At 30.8% G+C, this 17,009-nt stretch overlaps 1 long non-coding RNA gene across 1 annotated transcript; it reads left to right on the forward strand.

The window, feature by feature from the left end:
- Positions 1-1,277: 1,277 nt before the first annotated feature.
- On the forward strand, positions 1,278-16,646 carry LOC112683278. The gene is made up of 3 exons (XR_003148581.1): positions 1,278-1,378; positions 14,969-15,195; positions 16,263-16,646. It is a non-coding gene; the product is annotated as an uncharacterized LOC112683278 (long non-coding RNA).
- Positions 16,647-17,009: the final 363 nt, after the last annotated feature.

Here is a 17,009-nt window from a genome sequence, read left to right on the forward strand (position 1 = left end):
TTGTCATTTCCATGAATGAACAGAAAATGTACAAGTTTAAAATAAATGTATAATTAAACAATGTTATCCAATTTTCCTCGACCTCGGCGGAGTTTTGTTGACGTTAAATCCCGCAGTTTGTTATAACTTTACACAAGTTTAAGATTTATAAATTTTTAATAAACCGTCACGTCTTAATTTTTCCAATTAGATTTGTCGAATTAGTACTTTGTGATTTGCAAACGGTAAAAAATGCATTGCTAGTATCACACTTGGTTTTGAATTTGTACACTGTCATTTACCTAAATGTGTTATCATTAAAATATATATATTTATACATTGTATGTTATACAGATACTAGTGATGTGATGAAATTCGAATTCATAAAAAATTCGAGAAATTTGAATTTTTAATTTAATATCCGAAATCCGGATTTTTCAGATTTTGAAATCCGAATTTTGAATTTATGGATTTCAGTATCCTAATATCTAGTTCAAAGATGTGTAATTCTGTACTTAATTTAAAAAATTAATTTATTATAAAATATGCATGGTTATCAAAAATGTATTATAAACCATGCATAAAAGAATACTAATCCAATTTTTCAAAACCCGAAATCCGAATTCATGGTAGAGTGAAATCTGAGACTTATCTCATTACTAAGAGATGTACATTATAAGCGTAATCATACCTTTTTTACTACAGTTTTGAATATTCACAGCCGCGGTCTCATGTAGTAAATAAGGTCCATAAATTTCAGATATGTATGAAAAAATACAAAAAAAAATAAAAAAAAAAATTGTTCATCAAATGTAAAAAATTACCGAGATGCAGCAAATGAGTCTGTTTAAACGATTTAACCCATCGCAGTAATTGCACATGATTTTCGTGTGAACAAATAGCATTTCACTCATTGTTTTTTTTTTTTTTTTTTTTTTTTTACTCAATTATTATCTAGGTGATTATTGTTATCTTATAGTTTCTCTGACATAGTCAAGTGTACTAATTGTTATTTAATACCTATATATAAAAAAAAAAAAAAAACTATTAGCGTTAGGATCAACGTACGACATGACAATTTATAATATAGTTAATTATTGTGATAACAATGCTACGTGTTGATTATAATTTTTAGGATGCTACTAAAATAACAGTAATAGTGCCCTAGCGAACATAATATATCAGTTGAAAACCGATAAAAAACAATATTAATTATTCATAAAATTAGCCAGATATTGAATGTAATCGAGTCGCACGAGAAGGTTGCGCAGTGCGCTGAACGTGTGTGTGATAATTTCATCATGACCCGTTACGTACTGTGTCTCTGAAACTCTTCGCCGCGGTTCGGCGACGTACGAAGAACATTTTCGAAAACGATAGAATCGTACCGGGTGGATGGGTGAGTACAAGCATACGTGTCTGCAGGGGGATGAAGGGGCCATTGCCCTTACTGGGGATTTTTATTTCAAAACTATTGTTAATTTAATACCACGCATATTAATTATAACATAATTTTATTGAGATCCATTTATGAATTTTAGTGAAATTTATTATATTTTTAGATAGGTAATCTAAAATGTTTAATTTTAACGTATTTATTGGTTTACAATGTTCACACCTCTATCGCTTACAACTATAAACAAGTACCGATTTCTATGGTATTTGATTTTGTTCTCATATATTTTTAGATATACGTTGTTTTGGTCCTTAAAATTTTAATCTTGTCCCGGGTGGGATTTCATCCTGTGGGCGTGCTTGGGTGCCAGGAATACAAAATACTTTTCTACCTGTACGACCGTGACACATATGTCCGTTGAATCTGACCGCCGGAAACAAAATATGATCGATGAAATGATGATCGACCAACGTTGTGCGTGCAACGCGTGTGTTTGCTCACTTGCGCGTTTATCATTGTCCGGACACCGTTGCGTGCCGCAATGATCTCAATCCAGGTTTTTTCGAACTCGATAAAATCTCTAAAACCCGACGGCCTATGTGCACCGCTTTCATCATCGCTTCCAGAAATTCGTTCGGACCACCTTGCACTTACGCACGCGAAAATGTAAAACAAACATTTTGTCATGGTCGTTCACACAATACGTTTATCGGGTAAGTTTATGCTGCAGTCTTGTATAACGTTTTACTGACAATGTTATTAAGTTCCTTTGGATGTTTTACTCGAGAAACGTGTTTTTTCGTTGATTTTTTTCACGCAGAATTTATTCTAATTTTCTAAGTACACGAATGAGTGCCGAAATATGTTACTCTGAATCCGATTCCGAATACCAAAGCTTTTAGAATATTTTAACAGGTAATAAATGTGTTAGTCAAATTATTCTCAGAAATTTAAAAGCTATTTGTATATTTGCACAGAAAGAAAAAAAACCTTGATACGAGATAATTATTTCTAGAATTCGATATTTTTTCGTTTTTTGTTTTTATTAAAAATGTAAACACATTTTATCGAACTTGTTGTATTCAATTCAATAAAAGGTTTTTTATTATAAATTTAAATTTTCTTTTGGAATAATAATACAGTTAGTATAAATATTTATAAAAATGAATAAAATTACAAGTAACATTAATTGTACTGACGCTGAGAAAATATTTCGATGAATTACTTCTTAGTTTAATTAATATCGTAATAAAGTATTATAGGCATTTTGTTTACAATTAGATTGTCGATACGATTTAATAAGTTTAAGTGAATAAATATTATTTCAATAAACAAAAACAAATGATAAAAATAATAGTTCCATTGTTAATATGCTAAAATCGTTTTGCAGTTACATAGTTTATAATAAGATGAAGAGTACATTTCGAAATAGTTTGTCAAATATATTCGTAATATCATTCAATACTTTCATTACATGATGTATATATACGCGATAAAATAATTCTGAACTAAATATATCCGTATGCGTATAAATAACGTTGACTTACAATAATAAGTTTTAACGATAATAATTTACCTAATGGTATTCGAAAGATTTAACAGCCTTTTCTGACTGCATTAATTTGTATACCATACTAATTCATTAACGAAAAAGCGGCATGAAACATTTTATGATTGAAATTTCTCCAACGGATTTAATTTTTCTCTTTTCAATACGTTTAAAATGAATCCTCGTAGCGGAAATCAATAATTACAGCGCCAATGTTTTCAAATCCGATGGATGTATTTTGTTTTCCGTTACGTAAAATACTTAATAATTTTTCATAGCGAATTGTACGCGGATTATTGTACCTACACCATTTTTCAAATATAATCAAGCATCCACGTTTAAGACTTGTGATCGCGATCATCCGGTCGGTCATTATAAAAGCGGTTCTTCAACGGTGTTTTGATGTATTGTTTAGCTTCGCGTAATTTTCCGATTAGTCGCCTATTGCTCACCGATGAATCCGCGTATCCCGCGGAGTACACTCGTACCACGAATAAAAAATATATTCGTTGTTCTCGCGTCCAATGAATGTTTAACGATATATTTACTGCCGGAGACGAGGGATATATATATATTTGTCCGGACATTTCACCCAACCGGAGGAATCATTCGGAAACAATTTACCTCGACGGTAATATATGCGCACACGTACGGCATCATAGTACATGTATGTACACCTGTGCAGAGAAATCCTCGGCCAGAATAAAACAGACTTGTCCGTTGGGATCGGCCGAATTCGTTATTAAAGGGCATTGGGAATAGACACCGGACAGTATCGCGTTTTACCTGAGTTCACCCGCTATTAAATTGCAAACAAACGACAGACCGCCGTACGGACGGACGAACTTAGCGGACTGCAAGACGTACGCGTTTCGTTCGATTCCTTTTCTGCTCCTGCAACTCGCAGATACCGAGTGTTGGCCGAAAACAAACAGTTTTTTCACTTTTCGCCCCTTCCGTCTGCTGATGACCGCTCAGGGTTTGTTTTTCCGACCGCGCCTAATATGTGTTACGGACAATGTTAACATTTGGCTAATGTGTAATTTTCCGTATACAAACACGAAACATCAACTTCATCCCAACAGTTCAAACAAATTAAATAACAATTTTCGTTAGCATTCTGTAAGCTATAGTGTCACAATAATTATGCGTCGGACCGCCAGAGTATATAAAAGATAATCTTATCTTAACTTGTAATTTATTTGAACAATTAAGTGAAAAATAAATGTGTCTTGTATTATAGTTAGGTAGAGCGTTGACGATTTTTTCGTTATGATTTTATATGCAATGCAAATACAGTACATAATGCCGATCGGTGGCCAGTCGGTTTTTATTGAATTTTTTTATTTTATTAAAATAGAAACAAAAACCAAATTCAATTGCTTATTTAAAATACTTTTCTCTAAAAAACTAGAAGACTTTTTCTCCAAAACTTTTAATTTAATCTTTAACAAATATAAAATATTTTAATATAATTAATTTATTGAAATGTGACGAGAAATCTTGACATTGAAAAAGAGGTCTAAAAATCTTCAATTATTTATAAATATATGTGGTACACTAATCAAATAAATTTTATAAATATATAAATCCGCTGTTCCCAGAATAGTTTAATTGATTTTAACTATTTAATAATAATTCAAAATTATTGAAGGATATAAAACCGTTTGCATTTAAGATTAAATCTATCTATAGATAAGTTTATCTAGATATTTTTTTTTTTTATCTTAGAAAAACAATAGAGCAAAATCTACCTAGATAAGATTAAATATAAGAACTCATTATCCAGATAATTTTAAAACTGGTCGTGTGAAAACTACGGTCTCATATCACGTTTTTATTTAATATTATCACGATCTGGGTCGTGTTAAATAGGGTTGGCCGAGAGGGATGCTACTCCCAACTCACAATGTGAGCACAAAGGGTTGTTAAAAAATGACAGCGTCCGTGTTTTACCACCGGAGGATATCGACTGAATTGTCACGAGAAAACATGTATTGTTATATTCATTACGACAACGTGTTACGACCTCATTGGTATACGATAATAGTATTTTCAAATTCCTTAATGGTCAGAGGTTTACTCAGAATTTTTTAATGGGAGGAGGGCTTATATGAAAATCTATTAAGAAGTGAGCCGTGGGAGCTAATCTCCAACACTCCATTTCTTGTATAAAAATAACATATTATATGTTACGTGTGGAGAATAATAACAAGTAAAAAGTATATTTATTGATTACCTATATTCATCGATTTAAATATAAGGGCTCATAACTTGTAGCTCTAAAAAAGGTTGTAATAAGCGCAATACAATCTTATAAACATACACAAAAGCACTTAAATATGCACTGAAAATATACCAAATATTGCTTACTCGGATAATCGGCTTCAAGAATACCAACGATTATATTAGCTGCAAATCTATCCTCGATATCCACAGTTCCATGATATTAGAGGTAAAATTATTAATTTTTTTATGAAGAAAAAATGCCAGGGAACACACAAATAAATAAAATAATAATAATAATAATAAAATAAAAAAATGTAGGTCCGAAGCTTCAAAACATACAAATATATGGAACATAAAATTTAGTATTTACCTTCTACGTTTTCTGAAACAAATGTATAGCTCATATAGGTATCTCTAGAAATTCAAAGAAAAATATTCGCAGACAGTGTTGGGACTTATCTAGATAAATTTATCAAGATAAATTATCTAGATAGATTTGTTGTCATCTTTTATCTTATCTAGATAAATAACGCTAAGTTATCTAATTACTTATCTAAGATAAAATTTTTACTTATCTAGATAATTGTCTGTATTCTTGCCAAGATTAGAGTTATTTTTATTCTTGTACGGAGATGAATCCAACAAATCAGAGATCATTGAAATCGGTCCAGCCGTTCTTGAATTATAAATTCTGTAAATAACCTGACTTTCTTTTATACATATAGATTTTGTGTTCATAATCATAATTCGTGTATTATTAATAAGTAATTATTATTTCTTGATATGTCATTTTATTTTGTATTTTCATGTCGGGAAAATATTTTTGGTATTTTTAAACTTAATTTCTTATTTTTCCAAGGAAGTATACACCCTGAATACACCTTAATATACATCCTGAAATAATTATAAAACCTGAAGAAGTAGTTGATGCATATGCTAATAAACACTCCAGACGTCTTCAGTTATTTTAATTACAAAAATTATATTTAAAAATATATTTTATTTTAAATTTGTGTAATAAAATTTTATGTTTCTATCAAACACTTGTATTTTGATTATTTGGTTATGAATAACGACAGTTTTTTGAGATGGAAAAGTTATAACTATGTATACTTTGAACTTTTTGTTTGTACCCCCCCCACCCCCATAAGACATTCCTAATCACGCCCTTGATTATAATTGATTCTTCATCGATATTATTAGAATATGAAATATTGACCAAAAAATAACATTTTTTGAAAATATATTTTTTTTATCTAGATAAAAATGAAGTTATCTTTTATCTTTATCTAGATATTGTAATTTTTTTTATCTATTATCTTTATCTAGATGAATTTGGACATATTATCTTTCATCTTTATCTAGATAAATTTTGCATTATCTATTCCCAACACTGTTCGCAGCAGATGCTATAAATCGTGATCCTTAAACCCCCGAAACTCCACCCTGCGACCATCACTGAAAACGTGTATTAATACGGTACCGTATGCAGTATTGTCGTGTTCAGACATCCCTTTAATTCTGAGTAAAAGAAAATCGACTTATTTCTTGAAATAAGTTATACAAATTTCATTAAAACATAGCTTGATTTTCTCGTATTAAATCGATTACGACTAGAAAATAATCATCGGGTGTCTTTTGTCAAAAGTGTATTGTTCTGCTCATCGTTTATTTTAATTTTGTTTTTATTCAATTATTTCGATAAACTGAACATAACACCAACGCAAAATAATCATGGTAAAGCGGTAAAATCTATCCCCAAATTAACATGATCTGCGTTTTTTCATGCACTGCATGGCATTTATCATACACCATGGTTAAGTATATTTTGCTTTTCAATTCGAACGGTCATAGTGGATCGACACGAACTCAAAACTTCGCATTGCCTACACACCGTAAGACGGTCTCTTCTTGATATCGTTATATTTTATTGAATGCCTTGCGCACACAGTTTCGTGAATTACTTTTGCGATAACAAAAAAAAAAGCTGTTATCCAAAATTAAAAACCTTTATTGTACGACCAATTTAGTTTCCTCGTCCGACACCGGCCACAATGTGATTATAGTTTATTTTAGGATGTGGCCACGTAAATTGTTATTATTTTTTAGGTTTAACGTTATACATTGCACGTGTAAATTTGGTATACACATGCATTATTCTTAAGCGAATACTAATTTATGACTGGGGAAAACGATATTCGCTATAACTGCGAGATATTAATAGAAAAATGAAAAACGACATATGAGGGAAGTCACACCATTACAATTGCATTAGGAGTGGCAAGTAACCACCACCATCTGTTTCATTATGATAATATAATGTGAGGGGCTGACCGGTAAAAATCAATATACAAAGTGGTTCGAACAATAGACATAATAAACGTAGATATATGTTACGGTCAGTATGGAATATTGGGCAATGTACATATCGCTCGAGCAATTTGGTCCTGCCCGGGTAATTCGAACCTCAAATATAAATAAATAATTCAAAGTACAAAGTTTCTTGAAAAACACGAAAACTTGACTGGTTAATCGTAAATATCAATTATTGTTCATATATTATTGTCTGATTGTATTGACGTAGCTATATTATTTTTATCAATCTATTATGAGAAAACAATAAATATAATTTATAAGAGTATAAATAGTGATAAATAAATATTATACTGATATTTTATATTCTGTTCTGTATTATAATAAAAGTATGATAAATTATTAATAAAATGTTGTACAGTTATAATAAAAAGTATTATTAATACTTTGCCTTCGTATTCCAAATTGCTTGTAACATGTATAATAATTCCTATAATAGTGAACGGACCATTTTTTTTTTAATTTCCGTTTTGATAGAAAAAAAGAAAGCCTATGTATTATAATATTTATTAATTCGTGGTTTTAAATGGGTTTTAAATATACTGTAGTTTTTAAAATATACTCACAATGGAAAACACCATTAATGTATTTTTACTTTAAAAATGTTTTTACGTTCACTCATAACATTAATTAGATATTTACTAAAACATAATAGAGTATAATACTTCATTAATTATTCATAGGCAAACTTCACAACAATGACTAGGACCCTCGATTTTCTTAATATTCGTTTACGTTTATGCATACGGTAGTATGTATACTTATGCTTACCTACTTAATGAAACAAGAGAACTGAAGAAGTAACAAAGTTGTGATAATTTCCCTTGATAGTCATGGGAAATTTTTACACATCGCGCAGCGAGAGTAATTTAAATTAGCATATATCAGAAGCCCACGTACTCATGTACATGCATTTTTTATTGTGTCACATAAGAATTATTTTAAAAGATTATACGAAAAGAAAAAAAATAATAAAAACTAAACGTTAAAACCTTAAATGTGTACAGGCATCACGAGAATCATAAGCCATTATTAATTAAGTTCACGGGTAATAAATTGCGAAATAAAGAATTTTATAAAAAACAAGAAACATTTTTCCTTAAGATCTTGTCGAACACGTTCCTATCGCGGCGTATGGCGAAGAATGATAATAAAATCACCGGCGGTAATTGAAATTCTCCGGAAACACGGTAATTTTAATGAATTTACTCTTAGTTTTTCATTTCTCTGTATAAAAAAAATGTACCAATACACATGTATAATGTACGTGTAAAGTAGAAATTAAAAAACATAATTTCATTTTTATTTCTGAATGTTTTCCCTCTTCCATGCCGCGACCTCGTCTTCGCTGACACCCCATACCTTTAACTTATTAACAGCACGTATATTTCCAAAGTTTCGCGGGTTATAAAAAGGAAAAAAAATAGAAGGAGAGAGAAAAGTTTATTTCTCCTTTTTTACCGTCGTAAAAGTTGCAGGTGTATAAATAAACGAAGGAAAAAACTACCACCACCACTGTCGGCACCGTCGTCGTACGCGCATTCGTGATGGAGATATTGGGGCGGGACAACGGGACACGTGTACGCGCGTAAACGTACACAAGCAGGACGAGAACAACCAGGGCCAGGAAAGGGATCGTTGTCCGGGGTCGCCGAAAGGTGCGGGTGGGCTACGAAAAGATTTACGGTCGTTATTCATTAGCGTGCAACGGCGTCAAAAGTTGGCAACAATTACAACGGCGGTGGCGGTACCGCCACGTACAAAGGCGGACGTAGGTTGCGGGAGGAAGGAGGATCGGTAGGGGCGTGTAAAGGTTCACGGGACGTCCGGGAAGTCGTAACTCAAAGGTGCCGCGTGCAATCCGACCTACACGCGTGCAGGCGAAAGGGGTGGTCGCGTCGATTTCGACTCCGGCATCGCGCGACTGCTGACACCGGTTTTATCGTCAATGGCTACTCACCCGCGAGGCCGTTACGACCCCGTCACTTTAAGGTGGTGCTACACAACATACCGAACATTAGCTGAACATTGGAATTGATGTTCGACTCGTGGCTGCAGATACACGGCGTGGCCAACGTTGGATCACGTCGGACGCATATTTCCCTACCGTGCGTATCCGAGTGCACGTTTTCACGCACTTAAAAACCTGATTTAACTTGGAACATTGGAAAAAATAAACGAACGACATGATTGTAGCTACTGTCACTGTAATTCTACTATCTTATTGATATCGTAAAACATATTTCTATTTAAGAATAGAAGCTGTTCGACGCAAAATTGTATTATATTTAGGATTGAAATCGAAAGTCCCTATAACTTATGTGCATTATTAAACTCATTGATATTAATTACAATATACTAAAAACAAACAAAAAAGCATACTTATAGAATAAAGTAGGAATAATTAAAGACCAGTAAATACTAAAATAACAAAACTTCTAAATACTTTACGTGGTCACGAATGCGATTACAGACTGGATTTATGATTACACACATCACATCGTCATAGCAATAAGCTTGCCTCTATCGTTAGATAATCCTATGACGCGAGTCAAAAACACCGACTTTCAGCCGGAACCGTTTCAACGCCAACATTGAATACAAACATTTGTCACTCGACCGATAGATTACCACTAGGATTGCACACTAGTCGCGATTAATCGCTCAAAATTAAACGTGTACTCTTCAATTGGTTTATTCACACAAGTTAATGTGAGACGTTCGTTCGAACACGCCGAAACGCGCACGTTTAATTTTGAACGGTTTTTAACTATTATTAAACAATAATTTTCCAATGTATTTGTAATGCATTTTCATTTTTGATAACACATGGTGTTAGCCGAATATTGGACGAACCGTTTATTATTCGTTAATTCATAATTTGTGTCTTCAATATTGTATAATATCCATACAAATTGTATTAATTTATTTTATAAAGTTGTTTGACACGGAAGAATAATACCATAATACTTGAAAAACTTCTAAGTGACTACGTAGATTTATAAATATCACCTGAAACTGACCATCTTCCGGTCTTTTTACTCTGATCGGTTGGATCCTTTTTATTCTTTTATGTTTTTGTTTTTTTTTTTTATGTTCAAGTTCTTCGTTTAATACGAACAAACACATTCGACTAGAAGTCACCGTTTAAATTTTTCATATTTATAAACATTAAACGAAATAACAGTACTTTAGTACTACAGTACTAAAGTACTGTGGCTATGTACACGATATACAATAACAACAAAATCAAATTCACAAAATAAAAAGTATTGGAGCGCTTATATTTGAGAAACGAGCGTAAACTCGCCTCGTGTGTCAGCGAAGCACGTTTGCGTTTTTAAATCATGACGCAGAGACGCGCGTTCGAATCGCTCAGTGTTTAGTCAGTAAAGAGCGTATTTTTAGGTTCCTAGAAGTTTAAAATATGACGTATATATGCTCTAAAAAAAAACTCTAAAATATTCTCTAAAAATTCTTTTAACTTGTAAATATACGATAGTATGATTTTTTTATCTTAAATATTTTTGCATATTTTCATAATTTTGACTGCATATATTTTACATATTTTCATGATTTTGACTGCATATTTTTTGCATATTTTCATGATTTTTACTACATATTATATGGCATATTTAGATACTTTTAAGTGCATACAAATCCGCGCTCTAGTAATAAATAAATTATTTTAATATAAAAATTTTAAACAGTTCATACATAGGAGTATAAATATAATAAAATTATATAGAAAAACAAAATGATTAAATAAAAACAATGAACAACTTATATGCACCATTCCTCGGTAAAAAAATATATTATTTATATGGAAAAAATGGATAGCAGTTCCATACATAGGAATATAAACAAAATAATTAATTGAAGCGGTTTTCGCGGATATGATATTATTAGGTTTTGAGACTTATTGCACACAAATTTTAAGAAATTTTCACTTAAAATTACCTAAATGCGCTCGAAAATACGCTACTAAGTATTTTTTTAATGGCAATTTAAAAAATTTGATTTATTCATTTCAATTTAGACAATTTTTTTTTAATTATTATTTTTTGAAAATAGTAACATAGATATTATATTACCTGTGTACGTTCGATTTCGTTTCCTTCGTATTTTTCTAAAATAAAAAAAAAGGTTTGGTATTTAATTTAATATTAAATTTAAAAATAATTTTTCACCTGTAAAGTTTGACCAAAAAGACATTTTCTGATAATATCACACTTAAATGCACGAAGGTTTTTGGTCAGCATATTTTTATAAATTTAAAACGAAACTTCCACACCTACTAACGTTATCGGCACATATTAAAATATATCAAGTCATTTAATTTTAAATTATATTGTAAACCATCGTAACTTTCTTGATCCTCAGATTAAATATTTAAAATTTCAATCATCATTTTTCTCTAACACAGTTTCTATTTTCACTTAACTGTTTAAACCGATTATATTTACGGGAATGGGAATGGGGAAATCTTGAATAAAATATCAACCAAAGTCTGATAAAAATAGTTCAAATACTGCTAATAGCTCAATATTATTATTTAAATTTCAGTTTATCAGTAAAAAAAAAAAAATATAATAAAATATGAATAATTCTTAGGTTAAATTAATTTTACATAAAGTATAAAATATATATAAAAAAAATGAAAAAAATTACAAAAGCTTTTTACATATTAATTATTATAAAATAATTTGGTCTTTTTGATTGATATTTGTCAGTATAATAATTAGATTGGTAATATAAATGGCTTAATTAATAATGATGCACGATATATAATAAATAATAATATATAATAATTAATATTAAAATATGAAGTAATTATTAACAATTAAGTAATGCGAGTTAATTTAAACGTTCTTCTGATATTCTTGATCACATCCAAGTTTTTAATCGGCGAAAAGAAAAAAAATTCGTTCTACAGTTGCTAAAGTGGCTGATAATCAAAGGACTGTAAGAAAAAAAATTACAAATAATTGAAAAGGTTTCGTAATCACATCATTGAAAAGCTTCTGAAGATGTGTTTGGAATTTCTTTTTTATTTGTCCATTATGTATAACATAATTAAAGCTCTCCTTCGAAATATTTTTTTACAATAAGTTAAAATGTATAGATATTAATTTATAAAATTATGCCATATACGAGTATTGTTAATTTTATTTTGGATTTATTTTTGGTTATTTAAAACTTCTTTATTGTGAATAAAAGTTTGTAAAATTATACCTCAGTTAAACACTGACACTAATTTTTAATCGAATCTGTATTCAAGTTCAGTAATTAATTTATTTAAAATGGAATAAACAAAACGATACGAAAATAATCTTTTAAATTTTTAGTCACTGGATTAGCTCTATTAGTCATTTGTTTTGTTATTCTTAGAATTTTAATATCACCAAAAATGTTATTAGTGTAGACGCCTTTGAGGACGTTTCCTTTCATTATAAATAAATGACTAAAACATAAACATTTTATAGCAAATTTCATTTAAATTTGTAATAATTTAATTGCACCGTATTTTTCAGATTGCATTACACAACAACCAAATGTAGTTAGTTTTACACATTTATTGATACAAAGCTAAATTGTCTAAAATATGTATAACAGTTTTTTTTTAGATTTATGTTTTCCCGTCTTCAAATATTGAGTAACCAAATATCGCCTATCTGTATTAATTTTCGTTACACAAAATGTACAAAAAAAAATTATCCATTAAGGTACGGTTTCCAAGGCGCGGCTAGCCGCGGCGGCCGATCGTGGTGACTAGCCGTCGCGATCAGCCGCCGAAGTCTAACTGATTTCCTAGACATACAAATCGCCGCGGCTCTAAACATAATATCATTATTTGTTTAGTCGTTCTTCGCATTTTGTTGTGTTAAGACGTATATTGATATACGTATATAAGTGTTAAACCATGTCTGATTTAATGTGCGTTTTTAATAATAACAAAATGATCATTGATTTGCTTGAAGAAGAGGAGGAAGAAGATAATTTATTTTTACGTAATTATTTAAATCCAAATAAAAGGAAACCAACTAAGCTCTTTGTGCTATAAATCAGCACTGTCGTATAAAACAGGATTTTTCCGGACTTCCTCTAAAAGTATTTCCTCATATTCCGGCAAAAACATAATTTTTGACATTATTATATTATAATACTAAAATATTATTTTATGTTCGATATTATAATTATTATTCAATACTATAATAATTATTATAATTCAATACTAGAATATTTGTTAAATTATGGTAGTATATAATATATAGTATATACTACTATCAGCGACTGCAAAAGTTTTAACACTATTTTCGATTGGAGTCGCCGGCGGCTGTCGCGATACACTGATCTTGTCGCGGTAGAGCCGCCGACCGCGGCGGCTCTAGTTCAGTCGCGAGCCGCAGCCGCGCATTGGAAACCAATCTATAGGCACTACGTGTAAACACTGTTCATACAAAAGCCGCGGCTAGCCGCGCCTTGGAAACCGTACCTTTACCTGAAAAAACTTTATCTCCAAATTCGGTGCTAATTGTCTAATACGCATATCGTTAGATTGTTATTTTCGACATCTTTAAAATTTTGAGAATTACAAGAATAATGATGTGTTAAAGCCACTGCGCACAAAAACAAATTAAATACTTAATTTCCTTTTAAATACTATATAATATATAGTAAATATATAAAGTAAATTATGATTTACATTAACCGATAGTATACTTTTAACAATTAGGTATTTCCTTTGTTACCCTATCTTGACTTGTTCTATGATTAGATATATTGACCGATAAACGAGAGTAAAAAAAAAAAATACAGTTTAATTTTAAAATCAATTTTAACATCAAACGAAAAATGCGTGAATATACTATAATTAATAACAATTAAATGTCCAAAATTTGTCAAATATGCGTTTAGTTCAGAAAACGGTGAATTATGCAAAAATATGCAATTAAAATTTTTGAATTTCAATCCGTTATGATTTAAAACAAATATATATCTTACTTAGACTAATCTTCAGTCATTATTAAACAATATGCAAATGAAACAAGTCCCAAACCCTAGTTACTAACCCACGCGTAGTGGTCGGCATCGGGTCGAATAGCTACAATTCATGGTTAACATCTATAAATATACATTTATGTGGCTTGGTGCAAGAAGGAACAACGTCACATATTGACGTAAATAAATTACTGGACCAATTTTAAAATTGTACTTAAATAAAAACCAGTCTTAAAAAAAAAAAAAGTTCAATCATCATAATTTTTTTGTGTTTTTACATATTATTTAAAAACTGAACATGCACATTAAAAATTGGCAAATTTAATGTTTTTACTGAACACCTGAATATTAAACCCGAACATTGTCATAATACGATATTGGTCCTTCATACACCAAGCCACAGATATATATTTATGTATAATTTTTACTATACCACACAGTAAACGCATTAATTACACTACCGGTACCACCGGACGATGGCCGTGATGTTCCATGAGTTATTTACGCGGAACGAAATCGATTTGTTTTCGCACAACGAATATGGGAACGTGATCGACGAGGAGGACAACGACGGGATCGTAATGTAACCGTGAGCCTGACAAGAACGCTACTGATGTTCGAGAAATCGAAGAAAACGGTTTATTCCACTAACGTGGTAGTCGCAACGGTACGACCGAATTTTCTCGATGGTAACCATAAAAACTAACGTAAAACATATAACGTCGCTGTGTTGTCTGATAGAAAAAAAACGTATAAGCAATACTGTTAAGGCTGATAGTGCTATTATTATCATCGACGTAGTTGGCCGTACTGGAATGTCGTGGGTGCAATAGTTAGACGTACCTGCGAGCGTTCCAGTCACTCGACTTGGTCCCTGGAACGGCTTTTTGACGTGATACGCATGGGCGGTTATAGTTTAAGCCAAATCTATTTTTACTTAAATTATTGTGAATTTGAGAACCCCTTATTTATCTGCAGTTCTATCGATTATCGATGTATATATATATTGATATTCGGAATAAGCCATCATTTTATATTGAAGATATATAAGAGATAAGTGATTTTACGTTCAATAATTTCCACGCATTATAAATGAATATAAATCGACATATATAATATTATAATTTATAACCTATATCAAGCGTAGTTAGTGCCTATGTTACCGGGATTGGTGTTCTGTGATCGAATATGTCAGTACTGTGATAACATAGCAGTGTAAATCATGAATATTATTCACTGAATAATATACGTATTTATTGAATATATTAGAATTTATATATATATATTACAAATTATTCTGTAAGATGTAATATAAAAATAAAAAAATGTTTTTAAAAAAAGTATACAACAATTATTTGAAATAATAAATAATTAATAGAATCATAAGAAATATTTGACTTTATATATATATATATATATATATATATATATATATATACAAATTTAATTATAAAATTCAATTGAAGTTCAAAAATATGAATCCGAAAGTTAAGTTAAACAATTTTTTGTGGGGTCAATAAGAAGCGGCTCTCCATGGTGGCCTCTGGGTAACTTTAAATGGTTCTCAAATTATAATTTAGACAGTTGTGTAGAAATAGATTTGGCGGAAACGAAAATCGAACATTTACGTTTTGGCGGAAACGACTGACTCTCATACGCATGCCACTCTGCCCACACATACTTACCCTAATCATGTGTGCTTAACTTTTTCCATGTTTTTTGTTGAATTTCCAGTCATCTCGCAAAATTCCATAGAAGCCGGAACGTAATACGATATTGCACGCCACGACTTGGCCGTCCGAATATTAATTATTTGAAACGTTTTGTGAGAAAATGTTCCATTTTAATAGCGTCGAACGGATGAAAAAGACAACGCATAACCACAACAGTAACAAGACATTGTACTAAATCTGTAAATATCTTGAGGTTGATAATTTAATTGATATTTTTTCCGTCACACAACAATAATGTGAACTTTTGCTTTGTAAAAGTATAAATATTACAACGAAAAGGAAGATGGAATAATTTGACTTGGCAATTCGATATTTATTCCAACTAAAACTACGTTGCATTTTTTTACTAACCAACTTTTTACACTTTTAGCGTTGTTAATAAAGGTTAAACATATTAGTATGCAGTTCTTTTTTTTAACAGAAAATATAATTGGTTTTAATTTTTTTAACATTTCAATTACGTATTCTCCTGTTTTAGTTTTTACTAAAAAAAAAAAAATAACTGTACCAAAACCGTTTTAATTTTACATGCAAACATGATGTTTTATTATACACAACAACATACATATCATGTATAATAAGGTTTTTTTCAAGGCCATCACTGTATATATTAGTTTATTTCACTAGACTACTTAGCTTAAGATTATGAAAAACGCTATCGATGTTCTGTCACACTTATGGCCGTACGTCGACTGACTCGCTCGCGCTGACCGTGGAAGCCGTTCGAGCCCGAATTTGCTGACCAACG

Source organism: Sipha flava, unplaced genomic scaffold (assembly GCF_003268045.1).
Source record: "Sipha flava isolate LNK unplaced genomic scaffold, YSA_version1 222_pilon_pilon, whole genome shotgun sequence".
NCBI classification, from domain to species: domain Eukaryota; kingdom Metazoa; phylum Arthropoda; class Insecta; order Hemiptera; family Aphididae; genus Sipha; species Sipha flava.